Raw genomic sequence first — 12,080 nt, 5'->3', positions numbered from 1 at the left:
CCCTGGCCTGAGCACTAGCACAAGGGAAATACCAAAATAAACCAAAACTAAATAGCAAGGGCAAAAATAACTTAAAAAAGCAAACACTGGACTAAAAGTTGTAATGGGGGCTACAGCACAGGCATTGGGGGTGGGCAGAAAAGGGCAACCTTGCAACTTGAAGTAATGTTAGCTTTTTGTTTTGGCTCAAGCAGCACAACGCTTCAAGGCTTCTTCAGAGAAAACATGCCCCATGTCCTTGCTTGATCTCTTTTGTTGCCTTTCTGGGAAATCAAGAAACACTGTAAGAACAGACACATTTTAAAAAAAAAGCATGTGGCATAACTTTCTGTGAATGCAGATTTTCAGAAGAATTCATGGCAGCTCCACGAAAAATGTGTTTTTGTTTCATTTGTGTCATTTATGTTCCCCTAAAGTTATTTTTATAGAGCTTTGGATTCTGGTTTCCTGCTTTCAGCACAAAAAGGAAGCAATGGTTTTGACTGACCTCACCGACCTCTGTGAACTGGAAAACTGGAACACTTTCTGACTGACCTTAGAGTCTACAGTGAAGAAATCTGCAGAAACTCTTCCCAGCATGACCCCTTGAGATTACACTGGGCCATAGGAATGGATGAAGAGGAAAGAATGGATTTAGGAAAGGAAAAATGAGTTGTTACCATTAAATAAACAACATTTCCTTAATGCACATTTACATATACCCAGAACTGCTGGGCTGAGAACAGAAAAATAATAGTTAGTAGTTGTAAATCGCTGTTTATTTTTTTCCCTATGTGGAACTATCTTGGACTTCTCTTATATAAAACAATGTGGTATATCAGGAAGATTCCATTGATGTTACTTAAATTACATTGGTAACAGTCAGTGTGAGTCATTGGAGAACTGGATCCTGTGCATGTGCAGTCAAAAAGTAGTGCTTTAATAGTCAAAATCAGTCGTAAGAATTGGATGTTATTTTTATTTATTCCTTTCAAATGAAAGATTGTGTTATATTTGCTTCTGTGGTGTTTCCTGCTTATTGAAACATATAATTACAGATTATATAACCTGACATGCCAACAAGTACCTTTTCTCAACAAAATATGTACTGGTGATATGCATTTTTATTGTTGGAATTTCAAAGACAAAGGGCAAGTCTACATGAGACATTTACTGAACTGTTGACTAATTAACCACACAGTAAACATCTCAGCATCTACATGTACACCCCTATTAGGGTGCACAAAACGAATACACTCTACAGCAGGGCAGGACTTGTAAATACAAGTCCTGCCCTGCTGCAGAGTTTTTTCATGTGCAATAGCACACGTGGAGACACTGACTCAAATGGATGGGACACAAGAGTGCTTCAGTGTGTGGGCTGTCTGTGGGCTAGCCCCACAATGAAGCATTCTCATGCCCCAGCCAGCCCCTCTGCAGCACACCAGGCTTAGTTGGAGCAGCCCTGGGCTGGCGGGCTGACTCCAGAGCCCTTTGCTACCTACAGCCCTTTAGCCGTGAGGTAGCTGCTAAAAATAACTGTGTGCTACCAGGACATGCAGTAATGGCTGTTACTGTGCCATCATTTAGTACTTCCTAAAGCAAGTACTAAATAATAGTGCAGTAATAATTACACCATTGGGGCATGTGTAGACATGCCTAATAGCATTAGGATACTAGCAGTATGGAAAAACTCAATGATGGAAGATATTTTTTTTCTATAAAGCCTTAACAATCATACCAGACATTGAAAAAATATCTTTCTTTTTGTTTAAACCCGACAGTATATAATTTTACCACTGGTCAGCAGCCCAGTCCAAAATACAACAACTGTAATGGTATTTTGGATTGCACTGAGCTGTAGCAAAGTTCTAAATAGAGCACATGACCTTTCTGAAACTAACGTCTGGCACGATACTCTATCATCAGTTGTCTCCTCCATTGTATCCAAAGAACACTGATGACATTATTACCAGGGATCCTGGTTTTCTCTGGTAAAAAAAATCCCCAATTTTCAAATTTAAAAAAGTAACCCAAAATCCACATTTTCTGTGAAGAGAATTAAGGACCACTATATATATAATACTACATAGTATTATATAGTAATATTATATATCTATACTATATTATATATGATATATTACTATATGTTATTATTATTTAAACACCATATATATAATATATAGTAATATATAAAATATATAATATATTATAGATATGTAATTTTACTATATAATACTATATAGTATTATATATATTAGTGGCATTTCATTTCAATCATGGGAAAATGTGGATTTTTGGGTTATTCTTTTTAATTTGAAAATTAGTGATTTTTTTTATCAGAGAAAACCAGGACTCCTGGTTATTACTGAGCTTCACAAATCTGACACCTGTAGGACTGATATTTTCCTTCACATGAAGGCAGTAGTCACCTCCAATGAATTTTACACATGCCCTGCATCCTTATAGTGCAGTCAGGAAACATAAATAGCCAGATTTTTTTTCTCAGAAAGCAGGAAAGTACTACAGGTATGCATCCAACATTGCTTTGAGATAATTCCCTACTCTCTAATCCACTTTCCACTCTATGGTCTACAAACGTTTCCTATGGAACTATCCAAAGCTATACATTCATATCTGAGAGTAGATATCGTGGGTCCTTTTTAATGCTATCCAGGCTTCTTTACCATTGTTTGGGTGTGTCTAGATGTGCAAGTAGTGTACATGAATAAACTCTGGGGCTTATTGCTCCAGATATTTTAGAGCATATCTAGGGGGCTGGGCATCCTTATTTATTTTATGATGCTATACCAAATCTTGTAGGCTGACAAGAACTGGATGAGTGAAGGTGGTGGTGGGGAAGTGGGGGGTGGGGGTTGGAGACTGAGGAATAAAGATGGGCTAAGTTCATATTAATGCAAAAAGGAAAAAAGCTTGCAACTATTAAAAAAACAACCCCAGACATTGATGTTTTAATCATTTTTATTACATTAACATAATACTTGAATACATACACAGGAACTTAATATGAAATGAAGAAATAACACAATGAAAGCAGGGGAGGGAGCAGTTGTTCTGTTGCGTACAATCCTCAGGGGATCTGGCAAATAGCTGTGCAGAGGTTAATGCTACTTCTTGCAGTATGCATGTATGTGTGGTGCTAGCATCATACTCAGACAGAGCTATTTTGGAAGCACGAGTGGAAGAGTCTGGCATAGCAAAGCTTCTGAATTTGTCACTGCTGTCAGGGGAAGAGCAGGCATGGCAGCATTACAGAATGGCAGATGCTTCTACGGTAGAATCTTGCTTGCTCTCTTCTGTCTCTTTTCTTTGGGATATCCACTAGGGAGAAAGTAGAACCATTTCTGTATACACCTGATGCTGAAACAATGTTATATGAATAGGGAGTAAAATGTGGCAGATGAAATAGAAGAAGAAATGTAAGATTACTGTTCCAGGAGGCGTGCAGTCAGGCTAAGTGAAGTTAATTAACCAAAGACCTTATTTGCCCAAACATGCAGTTGGTCAATGTAAAACGATTCCAAAATTTGATTTAAATTAGACAAAATAGTTTTGCTGCTCTCCCCCGTCTCCTCCCAAAAAAGGAGTTTTGATATTTTTAAAATGGATTGATCTTCTCTTTTCAAATGATGCTTCATTTTAAAATGGAACTATATTTATAAATATAAACTGGATGAAACGCCCCCCGTTTTTAAATCAAACTGAAGCATAAATTTAAGGAAATCCAGTATTTTGGTTTGTCTGTCAGATTCAGTGATCCAAAGCATTTTCTTTTATCCTTAGCTGTTCTGAATTACATTTCCTTCCTCAAGAATATGTAGAATTAGAGAGAGACCCAAAACAAGAAACCACACATATATACACTCACTACCCAACTCTTCCCCAAACAGGATGAGCTCAGTTCATCAAAGAACACAAGAGATACGTTCTGCAGAAACTCTGGTGTAAAGCATGTACTGTATGATAAGGATCTCATACTTTGGTTCTCTTCTCTGTGGCCAAAATTATTTCCCCTTGGTAAAAGTTAAGTTTCATTGTACAGCTACATCTGTTCACATGTGTTCTTGGAACCATGAAAGCTTATTTGCCTAGATTTATAGATCAAAGTATGTACAGTGGCTTGGCTGTTTCTAACATTTTCTTCCCCAAACAGACCCATTCTTATTGTTACGTGAGGTGCCAGGGTTAGAGAAGAGTTTCAATCTGTGATTTGTAGTTTAACTGCTACAACAGCATTCTTCTACCTCCTGCCAACTCAATACTATTGCTGTTTGCATAAACAGGTGGGAAATCACTGCATTGTTTTCTCAGTTACTGGTAATTAGCAGTGTTTTTGATGCAAGAGAGCTAGCAATGGCATCCTCCACATTTGCTTCATGATACAGCACTACAGCTTCCAAAGAAAACATAATCAGTGCAAAATTTGGTTTAAAAAAATGTACATGGAAGAGTAAGGAGGAAGAAGAGAAGGTTTTTCAGATCTTTGTTTAATAAATTTCATATGCAACTATGCTTATAGTCACTTTAGTTAATACCGGGCATACAGTTTTTGTGCAGATGTGTACTATTTCTTCACCTATCTGAACGGTGGTTCCAAAGAATTCTCAGTGGTGGCAGATGGCAGAACAAGGTGCAATGGTTTCAAGTTGCAGCAAGGAAAGTTTAGGTTAGATATTGGGAAAAACTCTCTCACAAGGAGGGAAAAGGTTACCGAGAGGCAGTGGAATCTCCATCCTTGGAGGTTTTTAAGACCCAGCTACATAAAGCTTTGCATGGGATGATATAGTCTGGGGGTAGTTCTATTTTGAGCAGGGGATTAGATTAGATGACCTCCTGAAGTCACTTCCAACCCTTATTTTCTATGATTTTATGATTCTTTAAAGATATCACAAGACACAATGTAGATAATGATTTTAGGGCACTGATTCTCAGTCTTCCTAGACTCAAGGCACCTTTTTCTTAGACTCAAGGCAATCCATGGAAAATGATTACTCTTAGTTTTTACTTGATTTTTGAATACAGAAAAATAGTAGTGTTGCAAAGAACTCAGAAAGACCATGACAGGGTGGTCTAGAAACACACTAAAACAGAATGGGGAAGATTGGTGCTGCTGCTGGCCCCAGCTGGCAGTGATGGCATGCTGTCATCTTGCATGCAGATCCAGGGGCCCACACTCCTGGGAGGGGTGCAGGACTGTGCCAGACTCCTCCTGGGGGGTGCAGGCCTCCAGATATGCGTGCTGGATGACAGAAGGCTGCCGCTGCTGCCTGAGACCAGCAGCAGCACCAGTCTTCCTGACGCTGGGTGCAGACTGCTCCCAGCACTGGTCCCAGGCAGCAGCAGCAGCCTCCTGTCATCCGGTGTGCAGATTCAGGGTCCGCACCCCCGGGAGGGCTGTGGGGCTGTGCTGGACTCCTCCCTTGGTGTGGGCCCCCAGATCTGTGTGTTGGATGACGGGAGGCTTCCGCTGCTGCCTGGGGCCAGTGGCAACACCAGTCTTCTGGGTGCTGGATGTAGGCTGTGGCCAGCGCCGGTCCCAGGCAACAGCAGCAGCATCCTATCATCTGGCATGAAGATTGAGGGCCCCCAGGAGGAGTCCAGCACAGCCCCACAGCCCTCCCAGGGGTGCGGGCAGGCCCCCAATCTGTATATTGGAAGACAGGGGGCTGCTGCTGCTGGCTGGGACTGGCACTGGGTGCAGTCCATGTCGAGTGCCAGGAAGACTGCTGCTACCACTGGCCCCAGCTGGCAGTGACAGCATGCTGGCATCCTGCATGCAGATCTGGGGGCCTGCACCCCTGGAGGGGCTGCAGGACTGTGCCAGATTCCTCCTGTGGAGCATGGCCCCCAGATTTGTGTGCCAGATGACAGGAAGCTGCCGCTGCTGGCTGGGACCAGCGCTGAAGCCAAGTAAGCCTGACTTCGAAACTCAAAATGTTTCAAAGCTTTCAAAACATTTTGAGTGCCCGTTTCATTTCAAAGCTGATCTGAAGGTTTTTGTTTCATTTCAATTTCACTGTTTTGAGCTCAAAACGCATTAAAACAGCTTCAAAACGAAACACTCAGCAACATTTCACACAGCCCTATTATGCATGTTCTTATCTTCTAAAATGTGAGGTGCAATAGCAGAGTCCTGGAGGCCTTTCACTAGGGCTCCAGAGATAACAGAGTTTGAGCCTCACTCCAGACTTGTACTGAAGGCCACCTCCAATTGCTCAGGCTGGGCTGTTAAAGATGTTAGTAGCTACCTTGTTCCACCATGTGCCAATGCCTACAGAAACTGCTGTGCTTTAACTCTACCAGATTGATTGGCCACTAGACTTAGGAAGACTTTTCTCATGTTGTCATTTGAACACATGAGTAGTCCCATCTTAGCTCACTAATGAAGATCTCTTCCTGTTTTTATCTTCAGGTGAAAGAACTTTCATTCAGAAACAGTGGGCCAAATTTGCACAGGCATAAGTCAGGCCAAAATTGGGCCCTCTGTTTAATCTTTCTGAGTAAGGTTGTTCTGTGAACTGTATTAGTTTTCTGTTTCTGAGCTTTCTTTTAGCAGCTTACAGATGTCACTATTTATGACACTGGCAACATTTATAATTTCACAAATTATAAAATCATTGCGCCAGAAATTATTTTTTTAAAATTACAGCCGTTCACTTTCAGACAGAATAAATCAAGAAAAACTATAACTCTACTTTGAATAAAAAGTCCACATTATTCTTTTGTCAAACTCTAGGACCTGAATTTGGGTTCAATCAATTTTAGTTTCAACCAGCCCAATACTTTTTGAACAGTTCTCAGATGGGTTTGAAATTAGCCCAATCCTACTTCTTTTAACTCAGACTTAACCGGATGGTCTGATGAATTAAGGGGCACAGTTTGTAGGTGGACTGATTCTTGGTTATCAAGTGAATTTCTTGATCTCCTTGTACCAAGAAACAAGCCACCTGTCAAACTCTCCAAAAAAATCACGCCTTTTGATAACCATACGGTGCATCCTAGTTAAGCTAACTTGGGGAAATAAAATACCTTCCAGAATTTCTGTTCTCCTCAAAAAACAGCAGCAACTGGAATATTCTAGGGCTACAATAAAAACGAGTAGCTTTAAAATACTGTAAAACAATACAATGGCACATTTTAAAAAGAAGCAGTAGTAGTAGTAAAAAAGGCACCCTATGGTTTAATCAAGCCGCTGGGTAAAAATAAAACAATCCATCTTTAAAATATATGAAGTGAATCGGCCTCTGTATGTCTCCTACCTTGCTAAGCAGAGTTGTTAAATTACTGGGAACTCCCTTAACGGTCCATCACAGGTTGTTTAACAGAATCATCCAAGGAACAAACTCAGTAATTTTGTCCATATGGACTTAGAAGTGGCCATGTGTATGAACAAATCGAGCAGCCCTTTGCTGAGCTATATATATCTCAAGAAGAGAAATACTATTATTTCATAGTCACACCTGAAGGGCATAACTATTACACTAGGTGCTCTGATATGCCAGATGTTGTACAAGTATATAATAAATGACAAGCCTTGCTCCAAAGAGTTAAACATTCAAAGACTTGTATAAAGTTTTGACCTCTTGGAAGCATTTACTAATACTGTCTGATTTTCAGCAGTGATTAAAATCCTCTCTCATCAAAGACCATCTTCTTTTTACAGGATTTGCTACTGATCTGTATGAGTTTCACTGATTTTTGGGGTTATTTTAAATAATATATCTTACATGCATAGGGTTCTTCTTCACATTGTCCATTTTGGACTATTTCAACTTCAACTTAATTTGTATGATAATTGTGGGAAATATATTTATTTAATAGAGAAGAACAAATTCAAAGAGTTGTATGACTTGTAACAGAACAAAATTATGCTCTTTAAATTATACATTGTGTTTTGCATAAGCCACCTCTGTTTTATTCTGAAAAGTAATATCAAATTGTAATTGTGAAATGTTTTCTGTTGGACCGCAATGCTTAGAGTTAACTGCCTAGGCTTTATTCTGTCTGATTTACTAAATCAGACGAGGGAAATAGAGTTAATCATCGACAAAAGAATGTCATAGTGAGGTACATTTTAAATGACTGAAACCTTCTTTCAGGAAGCATTACAAAACAGGGGGTAGAGTGAGAAGAACATTCTCTAGAGATTGAACTTTGAATACAAAACCACACTTTGTCAGTCAGGCTTTAATAAAGAGGTTCTGGAAAACCCAAAGTCCCTGACTGAATTATTTTCATGTGCTTTTACAAGTAGTAAAACTTAGATATATAAAATAAAAGTCTTGCATATGCAAAATAACGCCTATATTTTACTGCGATTGCTGGCCTTTGTCATCTGCCCATTCAACTGGTATGTCCAGAGTTGAATCCATAGGGGGTGTGGTGGCATAGCCACAACCTCCTATCAGACCATACTGCAGGAAAACTGGGGAATGTAAGTCCCCAGAATAGATAAGAATCCTCCCCCACCTTCTTGGTACCCCTTCCCTTCCCCTCTGTGGTTAGTAGGACCTCTTCTCCCCTCCCATTTCCCTCCTCTCCCACCCACTACTGATGCTGTTCATGGCTAACCCAAGGATTGGGGAAACTCCAGAACAGCTTCTGCCCACTCCAGTCAAGTTGCGCGAGGAGCCAGATGTATAAGTAGAGATGGGGCGGAGAGGGGTATGAGAGGAGAGCTGCCACAAGCATGAAGGGAAAAGGAGGGGGTGATGAGAATGGGGTATATTGGGGGGAATCCCCAAATGCTACTTCTCTTTTAAGGTGTTGAGCCAAACTTGGCTGTAATCTACCTAATCTAGGACTGTGTTCCTGAATTGCGTCTTGTTCCTGGCTCAGAGTTAATCCCCCAAATTTAAAACCACCGCCTAGTTGTGGGGTCTCCTTCTAACCAAAAGAGGTACAGAACCCAGTCAACATTTCAGAGTGTCAGAGAGTCTCATCAAAACTTCCCTGCACTTTGTTACAGGAAGAAACACAAAGGCCTAGTTTCAGGTGCTAATGCTGGTAGTTGAGACTGTTTTCATTCTTCTTTTGTTTTTGCTAATATTCTGATCTTTAAGTAATCCTCCAATTACAGAGCAGGTGGAAAGCCATCATACTTTCTCAAGGTATGTTTTGATAGCAACGGTAGGAATCTATTTAAAATAGGTAGTGCGAGCATGGCTTTTTTCCAGAAGAGACATAGCCATTGAGCCAATTTTAAGATCACTGCCTTACTAGTGCCTTAATGAGTGTCTACCAGAAACACTCATTAATGTTATCATTTGCGCCCTACGCTAGCCATCAACGTTTTTAGCCTGTACAGACTTTTCTAACATTTGCTGTTTTTTTTTTCCTGTTGTAAGAATAAAAGACAATGGACTATGGAAAACATTTATAGAATCATTGGAAAGTAGGGCTAAAAAGGACCTCACAAGGTCATCTAGTCCAGCTGCCTGTTTAGGGCAGGATCGTCCTTGACTAAACCGTCACAGCCAAGTGTCTGACTAACCTGCTCTTGAACATTTTCAGGGATGGAGATTCCACAACTTCTCTAGGTAGCCTGTTCTATGCTTGATCACTCTCATAAGTCAGAAAGTTCTTCCTAATATTAAATCTATATTTCCTTCACTACAGTTTTAGGCTACTGCTTCCAGTCATGTCCCCTACTGTCACAAAATAAAAGTCTATCTCCATTCTCTCTATAATCACCCTTCATGTATTTAAAGACTGTAAGCAAATCTTCCCTTCAGTTTTCTTTTCTTCAGACTACTGGGTAGAGTTTCCCAGACTACAGGAAAATTTCACTACTAAGAAAAACAATTTTTATTATATAATCACCGTGGATTCATTTTTTGGGGGAAAATTACTGTGTTTTGAATATAATGGCAAGTGGAAGCAGATAAATAATTTTACGTCAGGTTTAGGAAAGATATTTGTTATAAAGATATTCCTGTTATTAGGATTTATTGTACATCAAAATCACTCCCATAAAGAATAGGTTCCTAACATACTGGTCCATGACCTTGGGTCCAACCAGAGTCTGCTTAGTGTGGCACCTGTTAATGCATGTTAATGTGCACCTGTTAATGCATGATAGAGTATGGTTAGCTCTATTGTGTCAGGTATCCAGGTTGTAGCTGTATTGGTCTAGAGGAAAAGGCAATCAGGACTCATAGTAGAGATTATATATTTTATGAGACTGTAACAGGGGGGTGCGCTTGGGGCCGATCCAATCGAGGCTTGCCCACCTGTTCTTAGGCTAACCGCCCCCTTTCTCAACTGGGGGCTCCTCAGAACTGCCCCCTTCTCAACTGGAGGCTCCTCAGCACTCATAATCCTCCCTCTACTTGAGGTCTCGGGGCTTCCCTCCTTGGGGGGCTCAGGTGGCCATAGCCATGCCTGGCCCCAAATTTCTCCCTCAAGGTCTCAAACCCTTGCTGGGCTCAGGCGGCCTCGGCCATACCTGGCTTTCAACTCCCCACTCTCCTCCTTGGGACTAACCCCCCCCACAACTACCTCCGATAGAACGTGACCCCCATGACTACCTTAAGGTGCCCCGACCCGCCTTTCACCGGGGTGGTAATTGGCCTGGCACTTCCTGGGGGCTCCCGTACCACTGGGAGCACCACCAGGCCACCCACTCCCGGCAGGGTGTAGTTTTAGGTTGTACCCAGGACCAGGAGCCTCCTACCATCCCTTACAGCTCCTCCCTTACCTCCAGATGAAACTCAGCAGCCCTCTGGCCAGGCAGTGTTGTTGCCTGGCCTCCAGCGGCCAAACTGCCTTGTTTATATGAGCAGCCCTGAACCTAAAATGGCTGCCTTTATGAGGCACTTGAAGGCTGCCAGCTCCAGGGCCTTACAGGGCAGGCACACACAGTGCCCTGACACAGAGACCAACAAGATTTTTTGAAAACAAAAAAGTAAAGAATTTTTTTTTGCAAAAGTCTTGTTGGTCACATAAAAGATGTCATCTCTACTACGAGTCCTGATTGCCTTCAGCTCTATTGATAACTTCATCACATTGTTGACTCATGTTCATCTTTGGGTCTGCTATGACTCTGAGATTCCTTTCTGCTGCTGTGCTGCTTAGAGTCATTTCCCAATCCGTATGTGTGTTGGTGATTCCTTCTCTCCAGGTGCAGTACTTTGCACTTACCCTTGTTAAACTGCATCCTATTTTGTTCCAGCCTGTCCAAATCTACCTGAATCCATTCCCTGCCCTCCAGTGTGTCTACGTTATGCCATAATTTGGTATTATCTGCAAATTTGGCTTTCCATGCTCAAGTCACTGACGAAGACATTGAACAGCACCGGTCCAAGGACTGAGCCTTGTGGGACTCCACTGCCCACATATTTCCAGGTCAATACTGACCCATCCATCACCATTCTCTGGGTGCAACCCATAACCCAGTTTGCCACCCACCTGACCGTATAATCATCTACATCACAGCCACTCAGTTTATCTGTGAGAATAGTATGAGATACCATATCAAAGGCTTTCTTAAAATTCAAGTAGATGACATCTACCTCAACTCCTGCATCTAAGCATTTTGTGACCTGGTCATAAAAAGAAACAAAGTTAGTCAGGCAGGATCTACCTGCTATGAATCCATGCTGATTTTCTTTTAGCATTGCTTTCCCCACTGGACTCCCACAAATGTGATCCTTAATAATTTTTTTAAAATTTTCCCAAGGATAGAGGTGAGAGTAACCAGTCTATAGTTACCTGGATCCTCCTTTCTCCCCTTCTTGAAAATGGGGACCACACTGGCTCTGTTTCCGTCCTCTGGGACCTGCCCTGAGCACCAAGAGTGCTCAAACAGCCATGCCAGTGGCTCAGCTATGACACTGGCCAATTTCTTCAGCACTTGTGGATGAAGATCGTCCAAGCCTGCTGACTTAAACTCATCCAGCTCCTTCAGATGTCTCTTCACTGAGTCAGTGCTAACAGTTGGTGGGCTGGTATCCCTTTTGTGCCTGTCTATGATCCAATTGAGAGATTTGTCCTCATCTGAGTTCAGGAATACAGAGGCAAAAAACTCACTGAAGAGCTCAGCCTTGTCCTATATATTTGTCACTAATTGCCATAGTTAA

At 41.5% G+C, this 12,080-nt stretch overlaps 1 long non-coding RNA gene across 1 annotated transcript; it reads right to left on the bottom strand.

Annotated features, from left to right (window-relative positions):
- Positions 1–2,943: 2,943 nt before the first annotated feature.
- LOC109302388 lies at positions 2,944–11,507 on the bottom strand. Its single transcript, XR_002098734.1, has 2 exons — positions 11,472–11,507; positions 2,944–3,321 (listed from the first exon to the last, which is right to left on the bottom strand). It is a non-coding gene; the product is annotated as an uncharacterized LOC109302388 (long non-coding RNA).
- Between the last annotated feature and the right edge of the window lie 573 nt (positions 11,508–12,080).

This window comes from Gavialis gangeticus, unplaced genomic scaffold, assembly GCF_001723915.1.
Source record: "Gavialis gangeticus isolate Ggan-Ray unplaced genomic scaffold, GavGan_comp1, whole genome shotgun sequence".
Classification (NCBI taxonomy): Eukaryota; Metazoa; Chordata; order Crocodylia; family Gavialidae; genus Gavialis; species Gavialis gangeticus.
The sequence above is the reverse complement of the archived record's forward strand: the minus strand, read 5'-3'. Positions and strand labels throughout refer to the sequence as shown.